The sequence below is a fragment of the Colossoma macropomum genome, unplaced genomic scaffold, assembly GCF_904425465.1.
Source record: "Colossoma macropomum unplaced genomic scaffold, Colossoma_macropomum, whole genome shotgun sequence".
NCBI classification, from domain to species: domain Eukaryota; kingdom Metazoa; phylum Chordata; class Actinopteri; order Characiformes; family Serrasalmidae; genus Colossoma; species Colossoma macropomum.
In genome coordinates, this window is record NW_023494789.1 from 13,025,602 (window position 1) to 13,040,203 (window position 14,602).

The following is a 14,602-nucleotide window of genomic DNA, read 5'->3' on the forward strand; positions in this document are numbered from 1 at the left end:
GTTAGTTGCTATAGTTATGGTTATTACAATTACTGACGTCGTTACTTGCGATAGTTAGCTATAGTTTCTGTCGCTGTAGTTAGTTGCTATAGTAATAGTTGTGGAATTGCTAACACTTGTAGTTCTTGTAGTTGTTATTGCTGTAGTTGTTATAGTAATAGATAATATAGTTGCCATAGTTACAATTGTTGTAGTTAGTCGCTATAGTAATAGTTGTGAAGTTGCTAACAGTTGTTGTAGTTCCTGTAGTTCTTATGAGTTAAGCTAGTTGCTGTAGTTATTTGTTATAGTAATAACATTAGCTTTGGAGTTGCTAACATTTGTTGTAGTTTCTGTAGTTGCTATAGTTGCTCTCGTGGTTCGTTCTAGTAATAGTTACTATGGTTGCCATATTTACTGTTGCGGTAATTAGTCGCTATAGTCATAGTTGTGAAGTTGCTAACAATTGTTGTAACTTAGTTCCTGTAGTTGCTATAGTTGCTATAGTTGCACTTGTTAAATATATGAATAGTTACTATAGTTGCCATAGTTACTGTTGCTGTAATTAGTTGTTATACTCATAGTTGTGGATTTGCTAACAGTTGTTGTAGTTCCTGTAGTTGCTATAATTGTTTGTTATAGTAATAGTTACTACAAGTACTATAGTTACTATTGCAGTAGTTATTTGCTATGGTAATAGTTGTAGAGTTGCTAACAGCTGTTGCGGTCCCTGTAGTTGCTCTAGTGGCTGTAGTGATTTGTTATGGTAATAGTTGTGAAGTTGCTAACAGTTGTTGTAGTTTCTGTAGTTGCTATAGTTGCTGTAGTTATTTGTTATAGTAATAGTTGTGGAGATACTACAACAGCTGTGGTTGCTATAGTTGTAGTTGCTGTAGTTGGTCACCATGGGAGTTTTCACAATTGAAATGCTGTAATTGCTATGTTTATAGATATTACAATTACTGACCTCTTAGAAACTACAGTTATTGTTCCTACAGTTGCTATAGTTACTGTACTTACATCTGCTATCACTGCTACAGTTGTAAGCCTAATAGCTAGTTGTTTTAATTGCTGTAGCTGTTAAAGTTTAATCGATGTAGCTGTTTATGTTGTAGTTGAGGCTGTTGCTGTTGGTTGCTTTAGATGCTGATCGATGTAGATGATGTACACTGCAAAACGTATTTTTTGCTACTTTTTTTTAACTTTACTAATTTGTTAAAATTCCTAATACAAATCAAGTAATACTTACTACTTCTTTTATAATCTTTAATTATGTAGATACATCTAGTTAAGATCAGTTGATTTGGGGAGCAGACTGAAGAATCTTATGTCTAAAAAGCTTACCAGCATTCTTAGTTTTGTTGGTTTCTTGCTAAAGTTGTTTATCTTGCTATAGTTGTTGTAGTTTCTATAGCTGATATAGTTGTTTCAGACTAAGTATTTATAGTTATTGTAGCTGCTACAGTTGGTTTAGTTTCTATCGAAAATTCCAAAATGTTTTGATCTGTTTATCAAGTTACCCAAGATAGCTAGCTTGGGTTTTTAGTCATCCATCTGTATATCTATCCCTCTCATATTTGTATATCGGTGTATGATCCTAAATTAAATTTAATATCAAATAAGAAATGAAAACCTGCTTTAAAATGCAAATGCTAACAGAGTTGTGGTTCTGGCTGTAGCTGATTATAACTTTCAACATTTACATGATTCTGTTTGGCGCCGGTTCCAGTTGCATGTTTTTTCGGATGCTGCCGAAAAGAGTACTTTCCATCGTTATATGGTGAAGAAAATCGATACTTCATCATATCAGTCAAATAATGGTTACAGTCATCGTGGGACCCTTCAGGGAAAGTGTGCTGTGCTTACTTGCTCTCCCACTCTGACTAAGCAGAACAGCCCACCGGCCTGTCTTTTGGGAGTTTCTTTTATGATGATTTGATTGGAAATCTCAGTAGACACAACATCCTTTGTCCTGGGAGTGAAGGGGTCTGACTGTTTTGTTTTGACTGATGTTGAGGGAGCAGCCCACATCTCTCCAGGGTGAGGCTACAGCCAGACAGATTACACAGCATGAATTCGCTAAGCATGTCAGGTGAATACAAGCCCATCTGCACAATGAGCTGTTGAACAGGGTCACATGCTATATTTTAAGAAAGGAAAGGCCTTGACAATGGAGCATCACCCTTGGTATTTTGTCGGAGAGCTGGGGTAACCAGTATGTATCGAGAACTGTAGTATGTGAGTTTATCAGACAGATAATAATGATTTATTCATGCTTGGTGAGGCATTTGCGTGTGTTTCGTCTGGACCGGCATTGTGGTTTAAAAACCTTCACAGCAGCAAAATGGTGAAAATGTTTTATTTGGCTCCCCAGCATGGCTTTCTTGTGGGCTTTTTTTCGGCAAAAAGCTGAATGGTTTTGAAAAGATTGAGTGGGTAGAATGTGAATTATGTATGTAACTATGAAAGGTTAAGTTTTTGCCTGATCTATTTGCAGTTTCTCTTTGGTGGGTCCAAAAATGGATGTTCAGGAATTGTTCTGGTCCACAATGTTCTGGTGTCAGGTCCACCATGAAGGTTCCTCATGTCTTTTAATAGACAGCCATGGTTTTTGAGTCTCACTTCATGAACTCCCTTCCAGGAAAAGTAACAGCAACACAAGTTCTTGTCCAGTGTGATCCAGGGCTGCATAATACATCATTTGTTAATCATTATTGCAATATTGGCCTTCTTTCTGAAGGCTACAACAGACAAACAAGTCTTTAACCAACGTTTTTTTTTAATTATTATTATTTATTTTTATTGTGTGCTGTGCACATCCTGACCAATCACAGCTTCAGCAGAGTGTTCCTGTTAGTGTTTTGACAAATCAAGGTATCAAATGAATGTAATTGTTTCTTTCAAAATAATTTGTCTTAACCAGTTCATATTATTGATTCCCCAATACATTTTTTAATATAAGCCACAATTGCTCTGTTTAGCAGTTTACTGACAATACTATCAATTTGTCCATATCGTGCAGCCTTAGGCAAATGTTTATTTGAGCTTTACCTGACCACCTTCATCTAGAAATATGCATGCATGTATACCAAACTAGGGATGCACGATGATCAGCAGATAACTGGTTAAAAGATAAGTATCACCGTTGGACGGATGTTAAGATTTGTCCAATACTTTAAACTGATATTTGATGATGTGTTAATTGTACCCTGGAAAAACACAACACTTTGGCGACATCAGGCTAATATGCTAAAATATCTGCATTTTACTGCATTTGTAACCCCTCAGAAATAAATCTTATATGTGTCTATAATTTTTGCTAATCCATGTAGATGTAATCCTAATGTCTATGTTTTGCAAATGTTTATGTATCAGCATCAGCAGATTTGTTCAAGAAAAATATCAGCGATAGGCATTATCCCACCTTTCTCATATCGGTGCATCCTTAGACCTTCTTCCTGCACTCTCTGTTGTTTTAAGCTGTAGCATGAATTATTATGGACAGTAATTTTGATGTGCTTTCCTGTATTTAGAAAAAAGAAAACCTGTTCACTTGGAATACACTTATAACAGAAAGATTTCTATTAAAATGCCTTTTAAGTCTAGGGGATTTTTTTGTATGTAAAGCGAAATGTCGAAATTACTGTCTGTGGTAATTGACTGTGTGCTACAAATGCAGCAGATTGAGATTAGATTGAACAAACGGTGGAATATTCCTTTAATGCAGGTTAGTGCAGCTGTTTGAGGCTTTTAATTCGTTATTGTGCATTCGTTGCTGTGCATGCTTATCAGATGTTTACTGCACATGTGTAGTTTATGTATCAGTGTTGAGAAATACTGTAAAAACAGCGCAAAGACAGAGTTTGTTTTATTTCTTCTGCCATCTGAGTGCCAGCCTTGGCACCAGCGCTAATAAATGAACTATAAATGCATGTCTTTATCCCTTGTACTTGGCGTATTGCTCACAGTCTGAATCAGCTTGCTGCAAAATAGAGGTTGTTGGAGGGTTTTTTCAGTAATAAGAATGGAAAACAGAGGTCATGAAGGATGCTTTTTTTCCGACAGTGCCATTAACTGTTGATATTTTTGACATTTTCTTTACCAGAAACCACCACGATTAGGTTTAGACGTTTAGGAGTATGACCAAAGGTCAACTGATCAACTGCCCCTTTTTCCTACCATAAAACGTTTAATATCTTTTTTTTTTTTTTTGCTTAAGCAGACATAAGCAGAGCCAGTTCATTGCTGTTTCATGTCGACTATGTGATAGACGATCAAGAAAATTCCGTTTTCCCCCTCACCAAAAGCTCAGAAACTTGAATCAGAATGGTGGATTTTCCTGCATCGTGAGATCTCTAAGCATTGCTACGGCACGTCCCGCTTTCTGAGTGATCAATAGCCTTCTTTCCCGACTCCCTCTGAAAAGCCTCTCTATGCCGTGTGAGCTGGGTATCAATAGGAGATGTGTGCTGTAGACGGCTCGATGCCCTGAGTGCCCCGGCCAACATTGAGGGAAACCAAACCCAAAAAGGGGTCTGGGGTCCGTCCCTGAGACCTACGCTATGCTCAAGTTTGTAGACACCTATCGTTTCTTCTGAAATCAAAGCTATTAACAGGAAGTTTGTCCCCCTTTGCTGCAGTAACAGCCTCTACTCTTTTATAAAGGCTTTAAACTCAATGTTGGAACTTTGCTGAGAGGATTTGATTGCATTCAGCCACAAGAGCATTAGTGAGGTCTGGTACTGATATTGGATGATTTGTTTTGGATCCCAAAGGTGTTGGATGGAGTTCCATCACTGCAGAGAATGCAGCATTTGGACATGGCAGAACACCTAGCATCCCATTTTGTTGGCCATTGCTTCTTTATGGAGATGTGTCTTTGCTGTGGAACACCTATTTCAGCAATTGGTGCACCTAAAGTAGCTGAATTTACTCTTTAGTGAATGGATGTCTTAATACTTTGAGACACATAGTACATAAAAAAAACTTTAAACTATTGTAAAATGAAAGCATAATTAACCTCTCCACTCAAATTGGCCAGCGGTTTAACTTGCCAGCTATGCAAAGACAATCTCAATGAGGGGTGGTAGGTAAAGCCCCCAAAGCAAATGTAATAGTCTATAGAACATTGAATTATGTTAAGCATCTGCTATAGTATGTTTGACACAAAGTAACATAATCAATGCATACACTATATGCAGATAAAAATTAGATATTAAACATTTTAAGGAAGGAGAAAAGGGGCAGTTGATCAGGTGAGCTTTGGTCAAACTCTAAAACCACATCTAAAACGTGACTGTCAAGTGTTGAGCTTTAAATAGCCTCAATACATTTGTTAAAAACATGACCTCATATTGTCAAAGGATGTGGTCATGTCCAGTTCTATTCTCAATAGCTAAACTACAGTGCCATCTAGTGTACAGACCTTGACAATTGACTGTAAAGTGGTTTCAGTTGTCATTAGCTTACTAGCTTCATGCATGTGCAGTAATAAGCTGTCCAAAGGCTGGTTTCCACTAAAGATGGGCCTTTTGACTACTTTTACTATTTGAATGTCCACATTTGTAAATATCCCAATAAAAGAAAATGTGTTATATCATTATGAACAAATGAAGGTAAATTTTCATCTATTATGTATACATATTTTAAGAGGTGATACTTGATCATTCAGTTGATTTAGTGGTATATCTTTGCGTTTTTGATGTATGTGGTTTTGGTTGACCTACAGATTGATAACTTCAGCTGCACAGTATTGCATGTCCATGATTTCTTTGTATCTCATTCTTCACTGTCAAAGTTATTTAAAGCTGCACTATGTAATCCCTATGATCGAGGGATTTGGAGACCTCTCTGGTGGAAATGTGTAATTGCATGCAAAATGCAAATGGTACTTGTATGTGGTTTGTGGTTGTACTTCAGACTTCATTTCCTCGAGCAGATGAATCTGATGATTGAAAGAGAATTCAAAGAGAACTTGGTGAAGGACTCGTCTTCCGAGGACGTGAGTGAATTATCCGCTATTGTCATCATATCTTCATTATTATAATGTTGATTTTGCATTTGAGACCTAAACATCGAGTCAGACATTCTTATCTACCTGTGTGTGACATTAATATGTAAAGAGGTATGACGTGGTCTTTGACGCCTCTGACATTAAAATTGTTATTATTTAAGTGTGACTCACAGCAGTGCATGGATATCATATTTCAGCTATTTCTGTTTTTTTTTCTCCTGAGTCATTAATGTTACATCTTTTAACTTTAAAGTATGACGTTGATTTTGCTTTTGAGACCTAAACATCAAGCTGGACCTTCTTTTTCAGCCTGTATGACATTAATGCATTAAGACGTATGATGACGTATAATGTACTCCGACTCAACACTTCAGAGTTTTAAATTGTTATTTCAGGATTTACAGTGTGACTCGCAGCAGCTGTTTTTTTTTCTCTTGTCTTAATAATGTTACTTTTTTCATTTTTAACGATAAAACATCTTACATAGTGCAGCTTGTAAATGACAAGATAATACACAACATATTTTATTATTTTCCCTTCAAATTACACGTCTTATTCCACTACTCAGTGAAGTAATGTGAGTTTGAATATCGATGTAATTGAATTACCACACCCGCCCCTGGTTTCTTTTTCCCACTGTGTCTTTGCCCTCCGGGTCTTTTGGCTGCCTCTGTATGTTTAGCAGGAAGTGGAATTCAGGCTGTCTGCTCATAGGCACGTCAGTGATGCTCGTCCTCCGTTCTCAGAAATTACTCGCAGCAATTCCAGAGTCTTGCATGTTCACTGTGTAGGCAAATGTGTTTCTGGGGAAGTGAGAGACTGAAACGCTGAAGAACAGACTCTATAGTTCCACTAGCTGCTTTAAGCCTGAAGGCATAAACACATTTGCACATTTGTAAATATTAGGATGTTTATATTCACTGAATCAGTTTAGTGATTGGGGTGCCATTTCTTTCCCACTGATGTTACATTCACAAATATATATGTAAAGGTCTGTTATAACTGCACTTTAGATTGAAACATAATCATTAAATTACTTCAAAAATTGAATTATTTTTACATTGATGTGTGAATCCATTTAACATCTCTTTGCTAGAGATCGGCAGATTTTTGCTGGTCATGAAATCAACAATCGGACAATTTATTGATTTTTATTTTGGCAGATCTTTGCATTTTTGTGCCTTAAATAATGAGAATATGTGAGCAAATAATGTTGTTTATATTGCATGTCTAGCTAAAAGGAAGTACTGGAAATGTGCTAGTATCCATGTTTTCATTTAGCTTCAGATTTAAAAAAGATTAATAATTGGCTAAAAAAAATTAGCCAATTTCCCTATAAAGAAATCGGACAGAAACATTCACAACTGGTGCATCCCTAGTGTTCACTGTGCTAAAAAACTCAACTCTGTTACTTATTTAAGCTAGAATCAGCAAAAAAAAACTTGTCCCTGATGTGGAGTAACATATTCCTTGAAATGTGAAATGCATGTTTTCTTAGATTGTGTTGAAAAATGCTAAAAGGAAAGAGTTTAAAATTTATGCGTTACAATGTCTACATGTAGAGTGCAGAGAGTTAAATAGAATCGTTCAAATAAATAAATAGATAACCAAATACCAGCATGATGACTCCACTTTTCCTTTTTTTCAGTCTCTGTGGGCGATTTACACTTTTCAGCGTTTTAGGTGCTTTCAGCTCGATGAGTCATGGTTTTCTGTGAACTTGCAAATGATCTCAGACCCTCTAAACGAATTCACAAACGAACTGAAGTCGGATCACCTCCTGAGGTGGCTGTGATCTCAGTGTGGTTTGTTTTGTGGTCTAATTTATGATTGCATGATATAAAAACAAAAAGGTTTTGTGGTAATACCACTGCCCTGCACACAGCAGACCGGGGTTCGATGCCCCATTCAGGAAAGAAAAAATAAGAGTGCTTGGTCCAGACCCCTAACGCTACGTTCGCATACCTCTGTAATGTGATTAAATCACCGCTCTGGATAAGAGCGCATGTCATAAACGTAAATGTACTGTAACCCCCTGTGTGTAGTCCCTGTTTTCCACCCAGCTAGCTTGTGTGAAGTGCTGACATGAACTCTAACATGGGGCCTGATTTCACCCCTCCGCATGTGGGCATGTTTTAACGTTTTACATCACTCTACTCGCTCACGTGTGAGGTTAATGAGTGACGTTCATACCTGCAAGCTAAGCAGCGAATGCAGCTCTTTTTATTGCAAAACTAAACCGTAAGCTTTTTGTTTTTATCAGATTGTAAAAATTCCTCCAGGTTTGTATCTCTTTATCTCACAGTGGCACTTAATGGTTTAACTAATGTTCTCACCTAAGACCTCACACTTCTCTTCATTGTGGATAGCCTCTCTGTGCGTTTATTGCTAGTTACTCTGTGGGAGAGACTTTATAAAATTCTCTGTTCTGCGTTGTAAGAAACCTTATCTCTAAAATGGTAACTTTATAGGAGATGGAAATAAACATTCTTAACTTTATTGACTTTATTGTAATGAGATTTTGTTCCAAGTAATTTCTTTTGGTCCATTCATGTCATGTTGACATGTGGGCTGCTGGCGATTTCGAATTGTTTGAAAAACGATATATTAATATCATATTACAGTCATATGATATTTGCAAATTTCTTTAAACACATGCAGCCAAATGAGGCTTTGTTTGAGGAGTTGAGGAGTTAATTTAGCTGTTTTGTTATGTTTTGCCATTTGGCCAATTTGTATGTTTTTTTTTGACCACTGTCTGACCAACCAGTTGCTTTTGAAAGTTATTTTAAACTGATAACGCCTTTTGGATGCTCCCCAGAAGGTCCTCAAAATCGAACCATGAGTCCGTTCGGCTTGGTTTACTACTAATAGACAGTTCATTGACGTGGATGACTGAAACCCTTCACAGATGTTACAGTTCACGGTTGTGTACAATCATAATGCAGTCTGGTTTCTATGCCTGGCTGAGTGCTTGAAATAGATTATGTCTGTAATGGGTCTGTAATTTAAATACTCTAGTGTGGCTATAACTGTAATACTATTATTAGACTGTTGGTGTTGGAGTGTTTTTAGTGTAAGTGAATATTCATGTAGGGCTCTAACTGGAAGCCTCTAATGCAGTTTCGCAATCTTGGTCCCGGAGTCCACCTGTACTGTACATTATACTGCACCTGACTCCACTCATCGGCTCATTAATAGGCTGATGAGAGTTGATAAGAGCAGAAGTGAGAAAAATGCTGTGCAGGTCAAGAGTCCTCCAAGACCACTGCTGAGAACCTCCATTCTTATGTACAGTTATATTATAACTGGAGTTTCAAGATGTGGACAGCATATCGTCTCCTTGAAATAATAAGGTTCTATCTGACATTTATTGTCAAAATTGAGTTTTTCACATATTCTTATACTGTGATAACGTCTTAACATTATGTGAGGTATTTCATAAGTTGCATTAATTATGTGTTTTTAGAAAACAAAAAGGTTCAAAGTTAGCGTTTGCTCCAAAGACAAAGGTTCTGTCTGTGAGCCAATTAGCACTTCTAACACACACAAAAGGACCAATCAGGTTCTGCTTCTTTGTCATGCACCGCTCTGCTCAGTGACTGCGGGAAGTTTATAAAACTTTATGAAACATGAAAACATGTTGCTGAAACTCTGCCTTTCGTCTTGCAGATCTTTGCGAAGTCTTTTTGTCTTATATGTTAGAAATATTAAGCCTTAAAGGTCATTAAAATAATAAACATTTGAATTGATGGGGTCTTAATTACATCATGAACAGTAATTTCATTCATTCATCCATCTTTTCTTTTTCTTCTTTCTCCCAAAATAAGATATTTTGGATTAAAGTCAACATTTCTGATATAACATCAAACTGTCTTTACACTAACCTGCTACACTTACTTGCTGGGACAGTTTAGTACAGTAGCTGGTTTCTGTCTAACTTAAACTAATAGTTTCTACCTAAAACTGACCTCTGCACTGGATAAAATATTAGCACTAACCTTTATACTTAATCTGCAGTGCTTTTTTTGAATATGATTTGTGCCAAAACAAGAAATAAATGTCATACAAATTAAATAAATGATAAAAAATAAATGTCATAAAATAGAAAGCATTACATTTAACATTCTGATCATGTAGACACTCTGTTATTAATGTGCACTAATTTTATGTTTTAAAATAAATTGAGTATAAATTGTTTGTGTTACTTAAAAATCATTGCTTCTTTTCATGTTTTGCCAGATTAGAACCTTATAATTCCAAACAGAAAGTGAGTTTTTAGGATTAGAAGGTTCTGTCTGCATTTGACCTGTTCCAAAAAAACTTATTTACAAATTTGATTTTGATATTATACATTTACGATACATTCAGGGTGTCTGTCATTGTCATGTATGAAAGAGATGTGCTCCACATATCAGTTTTGCTATTGGGGATGCAAAATCTTTAAAGCTCAACGTCTCAGAACTGCTCAGAACACAGATAGAACCTTATAATTCCAAGGAGACTGTATGGTGATTATATTACTACATACTGTATGTGTGATGTGCCTTGCTGTGTATTAAAAACATATTGATTGACATGATTAATGTCTGTGCAGTTATGTCCAAAATTTTAACTTGATCGATGAACAACTAGATGTGCATCTATTATTCGAGTGTCCATAAGAAGGAAAGGGAAAAAACGATTGAAAATAAAGTATGCCTTTAGGGTTACCTTTTTGGGTGCCAGTAATGTTAAATGTCTGCATTCCTGAGAAAATCAAATGTTTTGTAACATGAAACGATGCAGAAAGTGAATTACAAAAAATGTTGTGTCAGACATTTCTGTGTAATCTGGTACCAAAACGTGCATCTAGAACCTACAATAGTGAGCATGAAGAGTAGCACTATTGTGCAAATAGGATCAATGTGCAACTAGGACACAAAACGATAAACTAGATAAGTAAATAAAGTAAAATAAACTAAAAGATAAAATAGTAAAATATTAAGAATTCCTGCCGGAATTGCACTCTAACAACACTGTAAAAGTTGGCAGCCCTGGTGCTGCTCTATGAAAGGCTGCTCCCTCAGAGGTCAGCAGAGCTAAAGCAGTAGCAGTATTGGTCGAATTTACGAATTTATGTATGAGAGTTACCATAGATGAAAATTTCAGGTACTGAATTTCACCCACAAAATTTATTCACCCCAGAATTGCTCATCGCAGCAAATTCTAATGAAATACATGTAATCTGGCCTGCAAAAATTCACTGACAAACACAAGTGTGTTTGGGCCTTTAGGATGTAATAAGCTTTGGAATTTAAGAAGCGAGGCAAACAACATGTCAACAACGTCAATTATGGAAATGCGTCGACAACTAATCAGTCTTTGTTGGCTCATCGTTGCAGCCGTGCTGAAGAAGCCTGCAGAGCCTGGCTTGCGTTTGACCCCCGGCGACCTTTGTACCTCTCATGACTGTGCATGTTCAGCTCCGGATCTGTCCCAGACGGGGAGACAGACGGCCGCACGGCTGCCCGCCGTCTCCTCGCAGACGCAGACGACTGAGCGCGTTTCGTGCTTCCTGTCTCACCACTTCCGCTGCTAACCAGCAGAACGCCACATACACACACATACATACACACACACAGCTGCTTCTTAGAAACCAGAACGGAGACTGAAAAGAATTTGCACGTATGTTTACCCCGCTGCTGAGTGGATGACCTTTTGCTCAGTGTCTGCAAAATCACGTCTACGTGCAGGCCCTCTTCTCCGCTTGCTGCCTAATCAGTTTGGTTTGCGTGGGGGGACGAGTCTTGCACAACACAGAGACAGTTATGTCATATCTGTCTTTTATTTGTTACAGGTTTTCACGCATCATAAACCAGTTTCAAAAGTCAAAGCAGAATTATCAAAGTCTGCACTTTACAGCGTACAGACCAAGAAACAGTAGGGGCTCAATGTTCAGTAGATCATGCAGTTGTATGCAAAAGTTTTATAAATCCTCTGCAGAGAACAGACTTCTGCACGTTTTAATACACAATTACTGTTTATTTGCAGAAGTTAACATAATGGGCCAGGGAAAAAAGGACCCAAAGCATTAAATGTGGCCTGTGTTTGGGAGATTTTATATTTTAAGTTGTATTTTCTTGTATTTTAAACAATAAATAGAATTTGTGCAGTAAAAACAGCAGTCATATTTAAGAGTGTTTTCTGTAATGTGACTTATTTTCACTTAGGAAATCAACAAAACATATAATTTCCATATATTTGTACTATATATCATTCAAAAATTAAAAAAGCAAGACTGCATATGACCTTCTCTCAGAAGTCTACCAAAATTTTTATGTTTATAATTTCCGATATATATATATATATATATATATATATATATATATATATATATATATATATATATATATATATATATACTTTTTTTTTCCCCTTATTAGAAGCACATTCAGTCAGTGAATTGATTCTATAGCCATAGTCACCGTGGCTCAACTCGCTTTTGGCGCCCCCTCAAGGTAGCTGGTTGTCATAGTGACACCAAATGAAACTAAAAACAAATTTAGTTCAGAAGAGGCTGAAGGCAGCAAGACAAAAGACTACGGACAAAAAAAAGGAGAGTTTTGGGAAAAACTACATCAGCGTTCAGATGACAAGACGATTCTAGTAGCACTAAAAACGCTACGCTAACCTGCTAGCTAACGTTAGCATATGTCTTTAGTGGTTCTCTCTGACCAGTCAGTAATCTGCAGTGTTTTTATCTCACCTTTTGTTATTGACTCAGCTCGCTTGGAACCTTGAAAATGAAAATGGTACCACAACAGTACTGGGTACCAGGGACCAGCTTTCGCCTAATGGAAAACCAAAAAAGGCAAGTCGAGTCAAGCTGGTACTGTGCAGTGGAAAAGCACCTTATATGTAAATGTAGTGGTGGTAGGTGAACTGGTAGGTGAGTTCTGCCATCTAATGCTACATATAATGCAATGAGCTAAACGTTAGCACATTTAGCTGAGTGGCTAAATCAGGGATGTTTCAGCAGAGACGTTATGAAGGCGAAGGCCGGTCACTGGTTGAAATATGAATGGGGAAACTCATAACACTCAACATGCCGTCTGTTTACAGTACAAGTCCCGCCCTTCAATAAAATAAGCCAATCAGCTTGCAGTTGACCCACCTTAAATAATGCAGCCGTTACATTCAGGTTGTTTAGCACCTTTTCCTCCATGCCCACGGGGCTAGTTTTAGAAACTAGCATTGATATAGGTTTTTGTATATATAGTTGTTTTTTCTATTTTGCACAATAAAAATTATTCGGATTTACTTTGGTTTGGTAAAAATTAGTCTTTTTAATAAGGGAAGGGATGTCCTAGAATGATGAGCCACTGTTAACCTACAAAAATATAGAGCTTCGTTCACCAATCGTCATAAAACCGACATGGACTTTTTTTTAGGACCTTTCTAGAGAGCACATTTAAGAACAAACTTAGGAAGATATTGGTGAATGAGGAATGAGTTCTTAAGCATCTAAAATGGTTTGAATATTTTTTTTAGTTATTTGTTTATTTATTTATTTACTTATTTATGTAAGAAATTTTATCTTGTGAAAATATCATTCCATTGTCAGACAATATTGCATGATTCAAGCATTATATCTTTGGGTGGGTCGGGGGTGTATTATTTCCTGAAACAAGCAAAATGACTTATCCATGGAATAAGACACTTTTATCAAATACAGTTACTTAACACGAGGAAAAACATCTATAAATAAGTTAAAAAAATGTGTTGGTCTCTTCTCCCGCTTGTTTATCAGTTGTATTAGCAGTCAATGCAGTATAAGTGTTTGTAGCTGCTCATACATGCACACAAAACAAGGACTCACAGTACATTTTGTCTGCACTACAAAAAATGATCTCTTAACATGTGAAAACATCTTAAATCTAGTCAATATATCTAATATTTCTCATTATGTAGCTGCTGAAAGAATATTCTAAGATTGTTTAACATATTTCTATATAATTTTACTTGTAAGTAATTTTCTCTTATGAAAGTGTCTTATTCCATTGGAAGATCATTTTACTTGTTTTAAGCATTGTTTCTTAAAACTGAGCAAAATTATCAGCGTCATTTCTCAAAACAAGTAAAATGATCGCCAATTTAATAAGACACTTTCACTAGATAAAAATACTTGAAACAAGCAAAAAAAGCCTAAAAATAAGTTAAATAATCTTATAATATTCTTACAACAATCTTATAATGAGAAATAGTAGCTATATTGAGTAGATTTAAGATGTTTTCACTTGATAAAGACATCATTTTTTTCAGTGTGACAACATATTTTTACTGAAAAGCTGCTGTTTTGGACAGAAGAGATGTTTCATAGCTTTATCAGTTCCCTAAATCCCCAGTGTTCTCGTTTTGGGTGGGTTTGAAAGGGTCTTGTTCAGTGGGTTTGCTGTTCTGCTGCCAGACTGAAGCGGTCTTCACATTTAGCTTTTTCCAGTCGTTCACTGTGCTGAGGTGTGCATGTATGATACACTGTTTTGCCTGCAGAACTCAGTAATTACTCATGGTTTACCACGCCGTCGACCCTCAGAACACTCGCCCTGAAAGGGAAATTCCACTGATTTT

General features: G+C 36.6%; 1 protein-coding gene across 2 annotated transcripts in view; it reads left to right on the plus strand.

The window, feature by feature from the left end:
- The window catches only part of LOC118807936 (E3 ubiquitin-protein ligase SMURF2-like), an 81,501-nt gene that overhangs the window by 736 nt on the left and 66,163 nt on the right, over positions 1-14,602 (plus strand). The window lies entirely within an intron of this gene.